The sequence below is a fragment of the Triticum urartu genome, chromosome 4A, assembly GCF_056163025.1.
Source record: "Triticum urartu cultivar PI428250 chromosome 4A, HENAU_Tu73, whole genome shotgun sequence".
Lineage (NCBI taxonomy): Eukaryota > Viridiplantae > Streptophyta > Magnoliopsida > Poales > Poaceae > Triticum > Triticum urartu.
In genome coordinates this window covers 110,661,609-110,681,085 of record NC_141876.1, presented here as the reverse complement: position 1 = coordinate 110,681,085, position 19,477 = coordinate 110,661,609, and positions in this window count along the sequence as shown.

Below are 19,477 nucleotides of genomic sequence, written 5' to 3'. Positions count from 1 at the left end.
TCAAATGTCTTTGTGACAATTAAATTTCATTTGGTTTGTAAACTATGATATTTTTATTTGGTTATGAATTATGCGAGCAAGGTTTTTGATATGTCTGCAAAAAAGGTACAAATATATGGCTGCATACTAATCGCGCGGACGAAAATGCATCATCACATTGGGCACATTGACCACCTAAACGCGGATGGGGGCGGACGCCGCCCAATACGCTAACCCAAACGGATAAAAAAACATACAAAATCTGCTCCTATTTGCGTTGGCGCGTAGGAGTTTCCCTAACAACAACAACACACGAACCAACATGGAGTAACGGCAAGCAAAACCTGCCTTTTGTGTTTGTCGGGATCAGTAGAGGCATCATTTGTGTTTGATGAGATCGGGATGGCCTGATTACAACCTTGAACAAAAGATAAAATAGTTTTTGTTGCATAAAGATCATCCATCCTCCATCTAGTATGATAGTAACAAGGAGTTCTTGTCAGACACACTAGGGACTTTTCAATTATGATTCTAACTCACTAGACCCAGTGTCTTGCTCCTCGTGCGTAAGCTCTGGGTGCCAGTGGATCAAGCTAGGAGGACTTTGGTGGACACCCTAGTGCATCACACACCCATGGTTCCACATTTCGCGAGTGTGGCAACGAGTTGGTCAGGCAGACTGAGCCTGGAATTCATGAGCTCCTCCTCATCCCCTTGAAAGGCTCCCCGGATCCTGCCACCTCGTGCCCCTCTCAGTCACTCCTGTACACGCCTTCCTTAACCTCATCGTCAGGCACCAAACCTAAGGTACAGAGGTAGGAGATGTGATTGTCACGGTGGCACCCATTGATCGAACAACAGACGGCAGCATGGAGGTAGAGGGATGGTGCGAGACCAACGCTACATTGCTTGGGTTGGAGAGGGATGAGATCATGTGTATGGAAGCCGTTGTAGGAAGAGGAGGGGGAGGGCAGCAACATCTAGCAATGGAAGGTGGCGTGAAGACGGTAAGAGGGCATGATACGGTAGGAGAGAAACGAAGGTGCTCGAGAAGGTCTGGACAGGTGGGGCTATGGGGCGGTTGTTTAGTTGCGATTGTGGGTGAACGGAAACAAGAATGAGCTGATGGATAGGGTCATGGAGGATAGGACGAGAAAAAGGAAGAAAATTATTAACATTAGAGAGGGATAGAGAGAGATAGAGACCAGAACTTCAAACTTGTCTGTGTTGGTTTGTGTTGGATGCTTCCTGATTTGTTGGTTTTATTAATTTAAAGTTGGACACTTCTTGCGCCTTTATTCTAAAAAAGATATAGACTAGAAAATATCAACCGTCATCATAAACCAGAGTGAAATGCAAAGAAACAACACAATAGTTGCCCCATTACCAGAAAACCTCCACTTTATAATTCATGGCAAAGATCACCGCACAAAGAATTCACAGTGGAAACAAGTGTCGCGTATTTTTTATAGCACATTTTGAAGTTGCAAACCCCCCATGTGGCGGCAAATGTGATGGCAACTTATTAACGGTCGGTCGAGACCGGCTCGGTCGAAACGTTTCCCTTTAGGGAATCACCGCGTGCTCTCTCTCACACCTCTCGCTCACTCTCGCTCTCGCTCTCTCGTGCGCTCTTCTGTATTCCTCTGTTGCGACCTCCGAGACGCCGCCATCACAATGATGTCCTGGAATAATGGAGAGAGAAGTGAGGACTCCATAGAGGAGTGACTCAAATGTAAGCACCCTATGTACTCGATCTCACAGGCTAGGGTTAGGATTCTTGGTGGGATTTGGGGATCTTTCAATTGGGGGCGATTTGGACCAAATCCAGTCGATTTAACCATTCTTCATTCATTTTGACCTGAATGTAGGCCCTATCACCATAGAATACTCTGACTTTGAGAGCTTTGTGGGGAATGAGGAGGCCCCTGTCCATTGCTACTAGCAGAAAATTGCCAACAAATTGGTAGCAGTTGAAGGCAGCCTCGCTAGAAGAAGATTATATGGATATGGTCAAGAAGTAAGCACAATTTTCCTATCTTTTAATCCTTCTATTTTTCATCTTTAGTAATCTTTGATGTGTTTACAGTTTTTGTAAACTGTGTAGTTTTGGAGATGCTTGTTCAGTTAGTGTTGTCTATGACTGGTATAAGCTAGAGCTAGTGTCGTGTGTTAATTTTGTTGTGGTATATTTGGATGTTGTCTGTGAGTTAAGCTATATAAGCTGGACTTAGCATTGTGTGCCAATGCCTACTGTATATTTCAGTTATGCGCTGCACATTTTTTGTGGAATAATTCAGTTATGTTGTGCTCTATTTGGACATGTTATAGTTATGCATTTTTGGCTGCTAAGTAGTGTTTGTGGAACACAGATCAGTTATGCACTGTAGTGTTTGTGGAACATTGTAGCTCAGTTATGTAATTGCTAGTTTTTTCATGGTTAACTGTTAAAATCCTTTCAATTGTTTGCTATTGCAGGTGGGCAACTGTGGTTTTACTCATTGGATTGACCAGGAGTGTCTCGAATCCGTGAAAAAGGCACTTCACAAGCTCTGGGGAAAGTATGAAGAACATGGGTGCTAGAACTCGGGAAGGGCTTGGTCATGCAGATCAAGTGCTCAAGCTCAAAGACAAGATTGAGCAGTTGGACAGTTAGTACAAAAATCTAGTTAGTGATGTGAACAAGCTACTGAGTGAGACAATGTAAAAGGTGTAACAAGAGAATTACCAGAAAATGGTGTCAAAGGACTCTGTAGCCCTATAGAAGAAGCTAAAGAACAAGCAATATGTGATCAGTGATCTCAAGGCCATTCATGTTGTTCAAGGAGAAGTGATCAAGAACACAAAGAAGGAGAATCATGAGATGAAAGAGGATAGAGATGTGCTCAAGAAGGAGTTGAATCTCGTGAAGAGGGAGATCCATGACCTGAAAAGGATAAAAAAGAGCTAGCTTTTGCTATGGATGAGCTCAACACTATGATGAAGGAGAGGTATGAGCTCAAGAAGGATAAGAAGCCAGAGTATGCCATTGCTGGCCTGCTTAGAGTGGGTGAAATTCACAAGGGTAAGCTGAAGAAGATCAAGGGGATTTGTGAAGAGGATGATGTCATTGAGCTCAGTGGTTCAGAGTTACTCTACATTATCTCTCTCTCCTCTCTCTCTCTCTATTTAAGTATTGGTGAGGCTGGTAAGACTGATGCTTATTTGTTTGATGTGAACTAATCTTATGCACTATGCTACCTATGTTAGTGGTATGTAACAAGCTACCTATATTTGTGTTGTGCTATGCACTATGTTACCTACATTTGTATTGTATTATGCAGTTCTGGATTTTCTATGCTCGATTCATGTTATTGGACAAAGATGTCACTCTTTAATTTTTGAACAAATATAACTGGAACCCGGCAAGCTAATTTTTAGTTTCCGTCATGTTGTTGGACCAAGATGCACATATTCGACTAGTGCAACAGAAGATTGGATTGCAAGTACACAACCACATTCATCATTTCTGGTACATCAGAGATAATCAACTAACAACACAAGACTTCAACAACAACAACAACAAAGCCTTTAGTCCCAAACAAGTTGGGGTAGGCTAGAGGTGAAACCCATAAGATCTCGCAACCAACTCATGGCTCTGGCACATGGATAGCAAGCTTCCACGCACCCCTATCCATAGCTAGCTCTTTGGTGATACTCCAATCCTTCAGGTCTCTCTTAATGGACTCCTCCCATGTCAAATTCGGTCTACCCCGCCCTCTCTTGACATTCTCCGCACGCTTTAGCCGTCCACTATGCACCGGAGCTTCTGGAGGCCTGCGCTGAATATGCCCAAACCATCTCAGACGATGTTGGACAAGCTTCTCTTCAATTGGTGCTACCCCAACTCTATCTCGTATATCATCATTCCGGACTCGATCCTTCCTCGTGTGGCCACACATCCATCTCAACATACGCATCTCCGCCACACCTAACTGTTGAACATGTCGCCTTTTAGTCGGCCAACACTCAGCGCCATACAACATTGCGAGTCGAACCGCCGTCCTGTAGAACTTGCCTTTTAGCTTTTGTGGCACTCTCTTGTCACAGAGAATGCCAGAAGCTTGGTGCCACTTCAACACAAGACTTGACTAGACAAATTCAATTAAACCCCTTCATCAGTTCTGCTACATCAAATTTAATTGACTAACACTAGATAATTGACAAACAAAATTTGACTGATGAACATAGTCTGCTACATGACACATAATTGACTAGTTTCAGAGATAACTGAATTCAGAGAAACTTGGTCAAAAATTTCAGACACAAAGCTTCAGGAGTAAAGAAAATTCATCCAGCGCCGCCTTTTAGCTACATGTGGAGCCATACTTGTGTTCCTTCTCGCCCACTAGAGGATCTGGTCATAGGTGTGACTGTGATGATTGGGGAAGGACTGCTCATACTCCCCTTCATTGCATAACCCTAAGATCATGTTGGCGAGCTAGCGCCTGTACTCCACGATGTAGCCTATGGCCGTCAAAGCCCTCCTAGCCCATACCCTCTATGCCAGTTGCCCTAGGGCCGCCAGCCCGGGCACCCTCAGCACTGGTGCCTCCTCCTCTTCATCAGTGATTTCTTCTAGAATTGGATCCATGGTGGCTAGGGGTGGAGTGGGGTGGTGTGGGGGAAGGGTTCTAACTGGACTGGCGTATGGTGGAGTGCTTTTTATTTACACTTCATGGTGGGTGGTAGGTAGGTGGGTTTTATTAACAGTGAAAAAATCCCACTAAAAATCATTTGGCATCATAACAAGGATCATAACAGGGATAACCATTAGCTAGATAACATTAGATGATCATAACAAGGATAATTTCATCATAACATAACATAGAATTCATCACAACTAGTGTGAAGCAGGGCTATAACCCATATGATTGCAGTCTAACACCTAACCACATTGTTTGCATTAGGCATTACAACTAAGATTAGTAGATCTACAAAGCTTCCATGGACTGATATGGGCCTAATATATACTTAACCTCCAAAGCTTCCACTTCATTCCTCTATGATGGACTTGATCTTCTCCAGCTTTTCCTTGCTACCATGCCCATCTTTTAGCAGGTCATCAATCACACTCTCAACCTTCTTCTTCTCTTCTTGAAGAAAATCTCTATCCTCGTTGATCTCCTTCACGGCCTTCATGGTGTTCCCGATGATATATGCCTGAGAAGAAAGGATGCACCTTTGTGTTGGGAAACATTGCATGGAAAACAAAAAAATCAACGCACACGCAATGATCTATCCATGGAGATGCATAGAAATGAGGGGGAGAGTGTGTCTACGTACCTTCGTAGACCATAAGCGGAAGCGTTTGACAACGCGGTTGATGTAGTCAAACTTCTTCTAGCTCTGACCGATCAAGTACCGAATGTACGACACCTTCGAGTTCTACACATGTTCAACCTGGTGACGTCCTCCGCCTTCTTGATCTAGCAAGACGGCGAGGTAGTAGATGAGTTTCGACAGCACGACGGCATGGTGACGGTTACAGTGAAGTGATCTCCGCAGGGCTTCGCCTAAGTGAAAGTGCAATCATGCCCTTAATCTTATTTTGATGTTGATGACAACATGCATGTATGGGACTAATCATGTTTATCAAGTATATCTCAGGATTATGTCTCATAGGACGTGTGTGGATCATGACTAAAGACAAATGCATGTAACTTCAGATTGGAGATACAAGACAATAGCGTTGGCTTTGTTTACGTGTTTTTCTTGAGTATAGGGATCCCGCACTATTAAGAGGGGATCGATGGATCTAGTGAAAGATTTGCTCAAAACCCACAACTCCATTTTTCACCGGACGTCCGTTACGTTACGGACGTCCGATCCCTTTCAGTTGTCCAGTCGTCCGGCTCTCGTCGGTCGTCCGGAGTTTCTTCACAGAACAATATTCACGGATGTCCGAGCTTTTCCGGACGTCCGGTCCATGGACGTTCGTTATCCTCTGGACGTCCTACACTTACTCAACAGAACAGTTTTCATGGATATCCGGTCCTCTACGGATGTCCGGTCACCGGACGACCGAATCGGTCCGGACATCCGTTAGCTGTATGCTGATTCGTGGCTTGTGATTCTCCAGCGACCAGACGACCGACGTCTGTCGGATGTCCGGACCTATCTGTGCCACCGGATGTCCGGTCTTGTCCGGACGTCCGACACCTCGTGTGCACTTGTGTTGCTCAAACGGTTACTTCTCCACCTCGACGATATATAGCCTTCTCCCCCCATGGGATAAGGTTGACCATTCACTTTGAGCTTGCTAAGAACACATTTCACTCACTCTCTCACTCTTCCACACTAAATCTTAGATCCCCAAGGGATTTGAGAGCACTTGAGAGAAGTTCTCCAATCAAGTGATAGATCCACTCCTTTCCCATCTTTGCACCAAAGAAATTCATGATTTGAGCAAGTCTTGAGCTTTTCCCATCGTTCTTGTTACTCTTGGAGGTTGGAGACTCCTAGGCGGTAGGAGTCTTTCAGAGAGGAATTGACCTTTGTCATTACCCCCGGAAAAGTTTGTGAGGGTTTGGAGACCACCCCAAGGTCTACCACTGGTTGAGAAACGCCTTCGTGGTGTTGTCTCAAAGGGAGAATAGGGTGAGCCTTCGTGGTGTTGGTGTGCCTTCGTGGTAACATCCACCTCTCTAACGGTGACGTAGCTTCCCTCCAAGGAAGTGAACATCGGCATACATCCTCGTCTCCCGGAGTTGCGGTTATTCCTAACCCTAAATCTCTACTTGTGGTTACTTGTCTCTTAGCACTTACTTATATCATATTGTGCTTGCTTACTTACATACTTGTGTTACTTGCTTAGCACTTAGTACTACACTTGCAATTGTTAGGCTCACCTTCATATTCCGCATTATTGCCTAAAATTGCTAAGTAATAATTAAAATTTGTAATCGTACCTATTCACCCCCCTCTAGGTCCATCTCGATCCTTTCAATTGGTATCAGAGCCTCGTGCTCTATTCTTGTGGCTTAACCGCCCTAGAGCGAGATGAACCCCGATGGGACTCCCCTTGTTACAGATCCGAAGGATAAAGGTGAGGCTTCTTGAGAAGTCAAGTCCTTTACTTCTGAGGATCTGGAACGGGCCCTTGCTAAGCAAAAAGAGGAGCATGATGCTTCTCTTGAGGCCTTGGTCCAAATGAGACTAGCCACGTTGTCCACGGTGCTTGCACCACTCTCTGGTGGTGCGGCTTCGAGGCCAACTGTGCCTACTCCGTCACTTGGTCAACAACCTCCTAACAATGATCACTCCAGTGTTCCTTGTCTTTATGTAAGACCCCAAGTTGAGAAACCAAAATATAACCCTCAAGGCAAACCTCCTTTACTTGATGCCACTTCCGATTTTGCCTTGTGGAGAGTTGCTATGCAGGATCATCTTCGATATGGAAACGATGAGATGCTGGAGATCTTGGAGTACGGTTACCATGTGGTTGATCCAAAGAATCCTACACCAAGAGAAATTTATGACAAGAATCTCAATGACACTGCAACCATGTGTATAAGGAGAGGTATGGTTGAAAAGCAAAGGAGACCTTTCATACACATCACAAGTGCAAAGGAACTATGGGAAAGTATTATAAGATCCTAGACCGGTACCTCCACCCTCCGGAGTGCTCAATATGAAATTGCCAAGGGGCAATTACGAAACTTTTGTATGGAGAAAGGTGAAACTCCCAATCAACTCCTTGAGCGTCTCATGACTCTCACTGCTAACATTGAGTCGTGTGAGTGTGACAAGACACAAGATGGATTCTGTTGGAGAACGTAGTAATTTCAAAAAAATTCCTATGCACACACAGGATCATGGTGATGCATAGCAACGAGAGGGGAGAGTGTGTCCACGTACCCTCGTACACCGAAAGCGGAAGCGTTAGCACAACGTGGTTGATGTAGTCGTATGTCTTCATGATCCGACCGATTCAAGTACCGAACGTACGGCACCTCCGAGTTCACCACACGTTCAACTCGATGATGTCCCACGAACTCTGATCCAGCAGAGCTTCGAGGGACAGTTCTGTCAGCACGACGGCGTGATGACGGTGATGATGATGATACCGACGCAGGGCTTCGCCTAAGCACCGCTACGATATGATCGAGGTGGATTATGGTGAAGGGGGACACCGCACACGGCTGTGAGAGATCAATAGATAAATTTGTGTGTCTAGAGGTGCCCCCTGCCCCTGTATATAAAGGAGGGAGGGAGAGGCCGACCCTAGAGGGGGCGCGCCAAGTGTGGGGAGTCCTACTAGGACTCCCAAGTCCTAGTAGGATTCCCCTTTCCTTTCCGGAGTAGGAGAGAAGGAAATAGGGGGAGAGGGAAAAGGAAAAGGGGGTTGCACCCCTTGTCCAATTCGGACTATAGGGGGGGGGGGCGCCTCCTTCCTTTTGGCCTCTCTCCTCTATTCCCGTATGGCCCAATAAGGCCCAATACTTCTCCCGGTGAATTCCCGTAACTCTCTGGTACTCCGAAAATACCCGAATCACTCGGAACCTTTCCGATGTCCGAATATAGTCGTCCAATATATCGATCTTCACGTCTCGACCATTTCGAGACTCCTCGTCATGTCCCCGATCTCACCCAGGACTCCGAACTACCTTCGGTACATTAAATCACATAAACTCATAATACAATCGTCACTGAAACTTTAAGCGTGCGGACCCTACGGGTTCGAGAACTATGTAGACATGACCGAGACATGTCTCCGGTCAATAACCAATAGCGGAACCTAGTTGCTCATATTGGCTCCTACATATTCTACGAAGATCTTTATCGGTCAAACCGCATAACAACATACATTGTTCCCTTTGTCATCGGTATGTTACTTGCCCGAGATTCGATTGTCGGTATCTCAATACCTAGTTCAATCTCTTTACCGGCAAGTCTCTTTTCTCGTTCCGTAATACATCATCCTGCAACTAACTCATTAGTTGCAATGCTTGTAAGGCTTAAGTGATGTGTATTACCGAGTGGGCCCAGAGATACCTCTCCGACAATCAGAGTGACAAATCCTAATATCGAAATACGCCAACCCAACAAGTACCTTCGGAGACACTTGTAGAGCACCTTTATAATCACCCAGTTACGTTGTGACGTTTGGTAGCACACAAAGTGTTCCTCCGGTAAACGGGAGTTGCATAATCTCATAGTCATAGGAACATGTATAAGTCATGAAGAAAGCAATAGCAACAAACTAATGATCAAGTGCTAAGCTAATGGAATGGGTCAAGTCAATCACATCATTCTCCTAATGATGTGATCCCGTTAATCAAACAACAACTCTTTGTCTATGGCTAGGAAATATAACCATCTTTGATCAACGAGCTAGTCAAGTAGAGGCATACTAGTGACACTCTGTTTGTCTATGTATTCACACATGTATCATGTTTCCGGTTAATACAACTCTAGCATGAATAATAAACATTTATCATGAAATAAGGAAATAAATAATTACTTTATTATTGCCTCTAGGGCATATTTCCTTCAGTATCCCACTTGCACTAGAGTCAATAATCTAGTTCACATCGCCATGTGATTTAACACCAATAGTTCACATCACCATGTGATTAACATCCATAGTTCACATCGTCATGTGACCAACATCCAAAGGGTTTACTAGAGTCAATAATCTAGTTCACATCGCAACGTGATTAACACCCAAAGAGTACTAAGGTGTGATCATGTTTTTCTTGTGAGAGAAGTTTAGTCTACGGGTCTGCCACATTCAGATCCGTATGTATTTTGAAAATTTCTATGTCAACAATGCTCTGCACGGAGCTACTCTAGCTAATTGCTCCCACTTTCAATATGTATCTATATTGAGACTTAGAGTCATCTAGATCGATGAAAAAAAAGCTTGCGTCGACGTAACTCTTTACGACGAACTCTTTTTATCACCTCCATAACCGAGAAATATTTCCTCAGTCCTCTAAGGATAATTTTGACCGCTGTCCAGTGATCTACTCCGAGATCACTATTGTACTCCCTTGCCAGAATCATGCTAAGGTATACAATAGGAATGGTAAACAACATAGCATACTTTATAGAACCTATGACTGAGGCATAGGGAATGACTTTTCATTCTCTTTATATTTTCTGCCGTGGTTGGGTTTTGAGTCTTTACTCAACTTCACACCTTGCAACACAGGAAAGAACTCCTTCTTTGATTGTTCCATTTTGAACTACTTCAAAATATTGTCAAGGTATGTACTCATTGAAAAAACTTATCAAGCGTCTTGATCTATCTCTATAGATCTTGATGCTCAGTGTGTAAGTAGCTTCATCGAGGTCTTTCTTTGAGAAACTCCTTTCAAATACTCCTTTATGCTTTCCAGAAAATTCTACATTCTTTCCGATCAACAATATGCCATTCACATATACTTACCAGAAATGTTGTAGTGCTCCCACTCACTTTCTTGTAAATACAGGCTTCACCGCAAGTCTGTATAAAACCATATACTTTGATCACTTTATCAAAGCATATATTCCAACTCCGAGATGCTTGCACCAGTCCATAGATGGATCGCTGGAGCTTGCTCACTTTGTTAGCACCTTTAGGGTCGACAAAACCTTCTGGTTGCATCATATACAACTCCTCTTTTTAAGAAATCCATGAAGGAATACAGTTTTGACATCCATTTGCTAGATTTCATAAAATGCGGCAACTGCTAACATGATTCGGACAAACTTTTAAGCATGGATACGAGTGATAAGATCTCATCGTAGTCAACACCTTGAACTTGTCGAAAACACTTTGCGACAATTCGAGCTTTGTAGATAGTAACACTACTATCAACGTCCGTCTTCCTCTTGAAGATCCATTTATTCTTAATGACTCACCGGTCATCGGGCAAGTCAATCAAAGTCCATACTTTGTTCTCATACATGGATCCAATCTCAGATTTCATGGCCTCGAGCCATTTCGCGGAATCTGGGCTCATCATCTCTTCCTCATAGTTCGTAGGTTCGTTATGGTCAAGTAACATGACATCCAGAACAGGATTACCATAATCCCACCGTACTATTAACCGCACGCCCGGAAAAGTTTGATCGCTTGAGGCGATCAAGGAGGTGATTAGGGGTCCCTTGCGCGCCGCCGGTGACGCCGCCGGTTCCCCCTCTCTCTCCGTCGGCCACTCCGGCGGCAGGAGGGAGGGGGAACCTCGGGTCTGTTCACTAGGTGGGTGTGTGGTAGGATTTAGGGTTGAGGGAGACGTTGCCGAGGCCGTTGCGGTGGTGTCACGTCGGAATAAGTTTCTCCGGGCTCCGTTCGTGGTCAAGCGAGGCTTTTGCCTTCGTTTAGGAGCCATCGGTGTTGGGGATCCCTGGATCTTGTCGAGGTCGCGGGCTATGGTGGTTGGAGGTCCATCGGCACTGGCCGTTTGGATCCTCGGATGGGCGATGGAGGTAGGGAGACGAAGACCTTTCTTCTTCCTTGTTGGTATGATTTGCTGCTGTTGTTCTTCTCCTTCCTCTACGCTGATGCTGGTGGGAGATCCTGCTTTGCCTGGGCGGATGGCCCAGCCGCGGTGCTGGACTGGTCGGATGACTCGAGTTCTCTTCCTTCCGGAAGGGACACTTTTCACGGTACTCAAAGCCAAAGATGGCGACGGCTGTTGCAGGTGTGTTGGATTGATGTCCATGCCCTCTCAGCGCTGGTGTCAAGAAAGGAGGAAGCAGCGTGGCGGCAATTGTACCGTGGTCGAAGATGATGACCCGTTTGCGACTGGTTGCGGATCCTTCTGCTGCAGGGGTCTTCTTTCAAGATTCAGGGATGATGACACAGGGCTCCGGAGATCTTCTTGTGTTAGGGTTGTCTTAGGGTACTCTAGGTGTTCGTGGTCCTTTGTTTTTGCATTTCAGTGTGCTTGTAAGGGTCACCTACTCTGTACTGATTCGTGATTTGAATGAACAATTTCTCAAAAAAAAGAACAGGATTACTGTACCACTCTGGTGCGGATCTCACTCTGGTTAACCTTAACCTACGAGGTTTGGTAGTAACTTAATCTGAAGTTATATGATCAACATCATTAGCTTCCTCACTAATTGGTGTAGGAGTCACAGGAACATATTTCTGTGATGAACTACTTTCCAATTTGGGAGAAGGTACAATTACCTCATCAAGTTCTACATTCCTCCCACTCACTTCTTTCGAGAGAAACTCCTTCTCTAGAAAGGATCCACTTTTAGCAACAAAGATCTTGCCTTTGGATCTATGATAGAAGGTGTACCCAACAGTTTCCTTTGGGTATTCTATGAAGACACATTTCTCCGATTTGGGTTCGAGCTTATCAGGTTGAAACTTTTTCACATAAGCATCGCAGCCCCAAACTTCAAGAAACGACAGCTTAGGTTTCTAGCCAAACCACAGTCCATATGGTGTCGTCTCAACGGATTTAGATGGTGCCCTATTTAACGTGAATGCAGCTGTCTCTAATGCATAGCCCCAAAACGATAGTGGTAAATCGGTAAGAGACATCATAGATTGCACCATATCTAATATAGTATGGTTACGATGTTCGGACACACCATTACGCTGTGGTGTTCCAGATGGCGTGAATTGCAAAACTATTCTGCATTGTTTCAAATGAAGACCAAACTCATAACTCAAATATTCTCCTCCACGATCAGATCGTAGAAACTTTATTTTCTTGTTACGATGATTTTCCACTTCACTCTAAAATTGTATGAACTTTTCAAATGTTTCAGACTTATGTTTCATTAAGTAGATATACCCATATCTGCTCAAATCATCTGTGAAGGTCAAAAAATAACGATACCCGTTGTGAGCCTCAACACTCATCGGATCGCATACATCAGCATGTATTATTTCCAATGAGTCAGTTGCTCGCTCCATTGTTCCGGAGAACGGAGTCTTAGTCATCTTGCCCATAAGGCATGGTTCACAAGAATCAAGTGATTGATAATCAAGTGATTCCAAAATCCCATTAGCATGGAGTTTCTTCATGCGCTTGACACCAATATGACCTAAACGACAGTGCCACAAATAAGTTGCACTATCATTATTAACTTTGCATCTTTTGGCTTCAATATTATGAATATGTGTATCACTATGATCGAGATCCAACGAACCATTTTCATTGGGTGTATGGCCATAGAAGGTTTTATTCATGTAAACAGAACAACAATTATTCCCTAACTTAAATGAATATCCGTATTGCAATAAACATGATCAAATCATATTCATGCTCAACGCAAACACCAAATAACATTTATTTAGGTTTAACACTAATCCCGAAAGTATAGGGAGTGTGCGATGATGATCATATCAATCTTGGAACCACTTCCAACACACATCGTCACTTCACCCTTAACTAATCTTTGTTCATTCTACAACTCCCGTTTCGAGTTACTACTCTTAGCAACTGAACCAATATCAAATACCGAGGGGTTGCTATAAACACTAGTAAAGTACACATCAATAACATGTATATCAAATATAGCATTGTTCACTTTGCCATCCTTCTTATCCGCCAAATACTTGGGGCAGTTCCGCTTCCAGTGACCAGTCCCTTTGCAGTAGAAGCACTCAGTCTCAGGCTTAGGTCTAGACTTGAGCTTATTCACTTGAGCAGTAACTTGCTTGCTATTCTTCTTGAAGTTCCCTCTCCTTCCCTTTGCCCTTTTCTTGAAACTAGTGGTCTTGTTAATCATCAACACTTGATGCTCTTTCTTGATTTCTACCTTCATCGATTTCATCATCATGAAAAGCTCGGGAATCATTTTCATCATCCCTTGCATACTATAGTTCATCACGAAGTTCTACTAACTTGGTGATGGTGACTAGAGAATTCTGCCAATCACTATTTTATCTGGAGGATTAACTCCCACTTGATTCAAGCGATTGTAGTACCCACACAATCTGAGCACATGCTCACTGCTTGAGCTATTCTCCTCCATCTTTTAGTTATAGAACATGTTGGAGACTTCATATCTCTCAACTTGGGTATTTGCTTGAAATATTAACTCCAACTCCTGGAACATCTCATATGGTCCATGATGTTCAAAACGTCTTTGAAGTCCCGATTCTAAGCCTTTAAGCATGGTGCACTAAACTATCAAGTAGTCATCATATTGAGCTAGCCAAGCATTCATAACGTCTGCGTCTGCTCCTGCAATAGGTCTGTCACCTAGCGGTGCATTAAGTACATAATTCTTCTGTGCAACAATGAGGATAATCCTCAGATCACGGATCCAATCCGCATCATTGCTACTAACATCTTTCAACTTAGTTTTTCTCTAGGAACATATCAAAATTAAACGAGGAGCTACATTGCGAGCTATTGATCTACAACATAGATATGCAAATACTATCAGGACTAAGTTCATGATAAATTTAAGTTCAATTAATCATATTACTTAAGAACTCCCACTTAGATTGACATCCCTATAGTCATCTAAATGATCACGTGATCCAAATCAACTAAACCATGACCGATCATCACGTGAGATGGAGTAGTTTTCCATGGTGAACATCATTCGGTCTCCAGTGTTTCGAGGCCATATCTGCATATGCTAGGCTCGTCAAGTTTAACCCGAGATTCCGTGTGTGCAAAACTGTCTTGCACCCATTGTATTTGAATGTAGAGCTTATCACACCCGATCATCACATGGTGTCTCAGCACGAAGAGCTTTCGCAACGGTGCATACTTAGGGAGAACACTTATACCTTGAAATTTAGTGAGAGATCATCTTATAATGCTACCGCCGAACTAAGAAAAATAAGATGCATAAAGGATAAACATCACATGCAATCAAAATATGCGACATGATATGGCCATCATCATCTTGTGCCTTTGATATCTATCTCCAAAGCATCGTCATGATTTCCATCGTCACCGGCATGACACCATGATCTCCATCATCTTGATCTATATCAATGTGTCGTCACATGGTCGTTTCGCCAACTATTGCTCTTGCAACTATTGCTATCGCATAGCGATAAAGCAAAGCAATTGTTTGGCGCTTGCATCTTATGCAATAAAGAGACAACCATAAGGCTTCTACCAGTTGCCGATAACTTCAAAAAAACATGATCATCTCATACACCAATTTATATCTCATCACGTCTTGACCATATCACATCACAATATGCCCTGCAAAAACAAGTTAGACGTCTTCTACTTTGTTGTTGCAAGTTTTACGTGGCTGTTACGGGCTGAGCAAGAACCGTTCTTACCTACGCATCAAAACCACAACGATAGTTTGTCAAGTTAGTGCTGTTTTAACCTTCTCAAGGACCGGGCGCAGCCACACTTGGTTCAACTAAAGTTGGAGAAACTGACACCCACCAGCCACCTGTGTGCAAAGCACGTCGGTAGAACCAGTCTCGCGTAAGCGTACGCGTAATATCGGTCCGGGCCGCTTCATCCAACAATACCGCCGAACCAAAGTATGACATGCTGGTAAGCAGTATGACTTATATCGCCCACAACTCACTTGTGTTCTACTCGTGCATATAACATCTACGCATAAAACCAGGCTCGGATGCCACTGTTGGAGAACGTAGTAATTTCAAAAAAAATCCTACGCACACACAGGATCATGGTGATGCATAGCAACGAGAGGGGAGAGTGTGTCCACGTACCCTCGTAGACCGAAAGCAGAAGCGTTAGCACAACGCGGTTGATGTAGTCGTACGTCTTCACGATCTGACCGATCCAAGTACCGAACGTACGACACCTCCGAGTTCAGCACACGTTCAGCTCGATGACGTCCCACGAACTCCGATCCAGCAGAGCTTCGAGGGAGAGTTCCATCAGCACGACGGCGTGATGACGGTGATGATGATGCTACCGACGCAGGGCTTCGCCTAAGCACCGCTACGATATGATCGAGGTGGATTATGGTGGAGGGGGGCACCGCACACGGCTGGGAGAGATCAACAGATCAACTTGTGTGTCTAGAGGTGCCCCTACCCCCGTATATAAAGGAGGGAGGGAGAGGTCGGCCCTAGAGGGCGCGCGCCAAGTGTGGGGAGTCCTACTAGGACTCCCAAGTCCTAGTAGGATTCCCCTTTCCTTTCCGGAGTAGGAGAGAAGGAAATAGGGGGAGAGGGAAAAGGAAAAGGGGGCTGCACCCCTTGTCCAATTCGGACCAGAGGGGGGCGCGCGCCTCCTTCCTCTTGGCCTCTCTCCTCTATTCCCGTATGGCCCAATAAGGCCCAATACTTCTCCCAGTGAATTCCCGTAACTCCCCGGTACTCCGAAAATACCCGAATCACTTGGAACCTTTCCGATGTCCGAATATAGTCGTCTAATATATCGATCTTTACGTCTTGACCATTTCGAGACTCCTCGTCATGTCCCTGATCTCATCCAGGACTCTGAACTACCTTCGGTACATCAAATCACATAAACTCATAATACAATTGTCACCGAAACTTTAAGCGTGCGGACCCTACGGGTTCGAGAACTATGTAGACATGACCGAGACACGTCTCCGGTCAATAACCAATAGCGGAACCTGGATTCTCATATTGTCTCCTACATATTCTATGAAGATCTTTATCAGTCAAACCGCATAACAACATACGTTGTTCCCTTTGTCATCGGTATGTTACTTGCCCGAGATTCGATCGTCGGTATCTCAATACCTAGTTCAATCTCTTTACCGGCAAGTCTCTTTTATCATTCCGTAATACATAATCTCGCAACTAACTCATTAGTTGCAATGCTTGCAAGGCTTAAGTGATGTGTATTACCGAGTGGGCCCAGAGATACCTCTCCGACAATCGGAGTGACAAATCCTAATCTCGAAATACGCCAACCCAACAAGTACCTTCGGAGACACTTGTAGAGCACCTTTATAATCACCCAGTTACGTTGTGACGTTTGGTAGCACACAAACTGTTCCTCCGGTAAACGGGAGTTGCATAATCTCATAGTCATAGGAACACGTATAAGTCATGAAGAAAGCAATAGCAACAAATTAAACGATCAAGTGCTAAGCTAACGGAATGGGTCAAGTCAACCACATCATTCTCCTAATTATGTGATCCCGTTAATCAAATGACAACTCTTTGTCTATGGCTAGGAAACATAACCATCTTTGATCAACGAGCTAGTCAAGTAGAGGCATACTAGTGACACTCTATTTGTCTATGTATTCACATATGTATCATGTTTCCGGTTAATACAATTCTAGCATGAATAATAAACACTTATCATGAAATAAGGAAATAAATAATAACTTTATTATTGCCTCTAGGGCATATTTCCTTCAAATTCAACCTTACTAAGCGATTTCTTGTGGACAAGTTGCTTCATGCTCTTGCCCCATGTCACCACCAAATGGTGTGGGACATAAGGCAACACCATGCCTTCAAGGAAATGAGTACAAATGACATCATATCCACCTTCCAACTATTTTAAGAGTCAAAGGCAAATGCCACAAAACATCTTGCCATGCATGGTACTCCAACATCAAAGATCAATCTTGCATTGAAGGCCAAGCATGTATGTGAAGATGAGCAAAGTGAAGAAGAAGAAGATGATGAAGATGGTGATGAGGTTGAATCCGGTGAGGGCCCTTCATATGAAGACATGGCTCTCTTTGTCAAGAAGTTTAGCGCGGGAAAATTCAAGGGAAGATTTCAAAAGAAGAAAGTAAGAAAATGCTACAACTGTGAAGAAAACAACCAATTCTCCAACGAGTGCCCTTATGAGAAGAGGGAGGATAAATCAAGGTTTCCCAAGACCTTTCGCAAGAAGAAGTTGCCAAATCCTTTGAACTCCAAGATCAAGAAGAAAGATGGGAAAGCAATGGTTTCTCAAGAAGAATCCGATCCGAATGATGTTAGTGGTGTTGCCGGAGTTTCTCAAGATTCTCAAAACATGTGGAGGCTAGTCAACAAGAGTGGTGATGTTGTCACCTACAACTATATGAAGGACTACAAGTGCAACGCTCACAAGTGCCTAATGGCAAAGGCCGTGGTAGAAGATGGAAATGACCAAAGCTCTCTCAACAAGGTCAAGGTAACTCCACGATCAAATCCTCCTCTTTTCACTCATCCTACTCCTAGTGATGAGTATCTTGATGCAGAGGATAGTCATGAGGATGATGATATAGATGATCCTATGCTTGCTAAACTAAATAAGTTCATGTGCTCCCTCAAAGTAAATAAGCTCACTATGTTTCGTATGCTTATCGAGATGGTGAGTAAGCACACCATCACTATTAAGGAACTCTAAACCCTCGTCACCGAGGAAAAGGAAAAATATGAAATCCTTGAGCGGAAAGTCCAATATGAGGAAACACGAAATGATGAACTATGCTTGAAAATTGGTGCAAACATTGATGTTCATACTAAGGATCTTGCCTCCTTGAAAAAGGCTATTGACTCTTGTGAAGAGTTGATGAATGATAAAAGTAAGCTTGTGAAGTCGAATGCTTCTCTCTCTAAGGATTGTGAGCTCCTATCTGTGTCCCTCAAGACTAAGGAAGAAGAGCTCACCCTTCTTACAAAAGAGTTTTGAGACACTCAAGCTTACTTATCTTGAAACTCTAGCCAAGGCTTACTCTTCTCCTATTATCAATATTGATGCTTGCACTACTAACTCTAGTAGTGATCTAGCATCTATTCTTGAGGAAAATTGCTTTCTCAAGGCTCAAATCGAGAAAGGGCTCATGACGTGTGCTCAAGGGCAAAAGAACCTTGATGAGGTATTGAGCCAACACAATGAAGTGTTTGCCAAAGAGGGACTCGGGTTTGACCCTAGCACAAGCAAGAAGAAGACATCCTCTCAAAAGTGCGCCACCCCTCTAAAAGAAACTTCTGTACGACAAGGGCACACGGAGAAAGGTAAGATTGTTAGTGGGAAGGCCACGAGGGGCATGCCCACTCTCAACAAGCCAAAAGAGTTCATGCTGAAGGAAATATGCCCTAGAGGCAATAATAAAGTTATTATTTATTTCCTTATATCATGATAAATGTTTATTATTCATGCTAGAATTGTATTAACCAGAAACATGATACATGTGTGAATGCATAGACAAACATAGTGTCACTAGTATGCCTCTACTTGACTAGCTCGTTGATCAAAGATGGTTATGTTTCCTAACCATAGACATGAGTTGTCATTTGATTAAATGGGATCACATCATTAGGAGAATGATGTGATTGACTTGACCCATTCCGTTAGCTTAGCACTTGATCGTTTAGTTTGTTGCTATTGCTTTCTTCATGACTTATACATGTTCCTATGATTATGAGATTATGCAACTCCCATTTACCGGAGGAACACTTTGTGTGCTACCAAACATCACAACGTAACTGGGTGATTATAAAGGTGCTCTACAGGTGTCTCCAAAAGTACTTGTTGGGTTGGTGTATTTCGAGATTAGGATTTGTCACTCCATTGTCGGAGAGGTATCTCTGGGCCCACACGGTAATACACATCACTATAAGCCTTGCAAGCATTGTAAC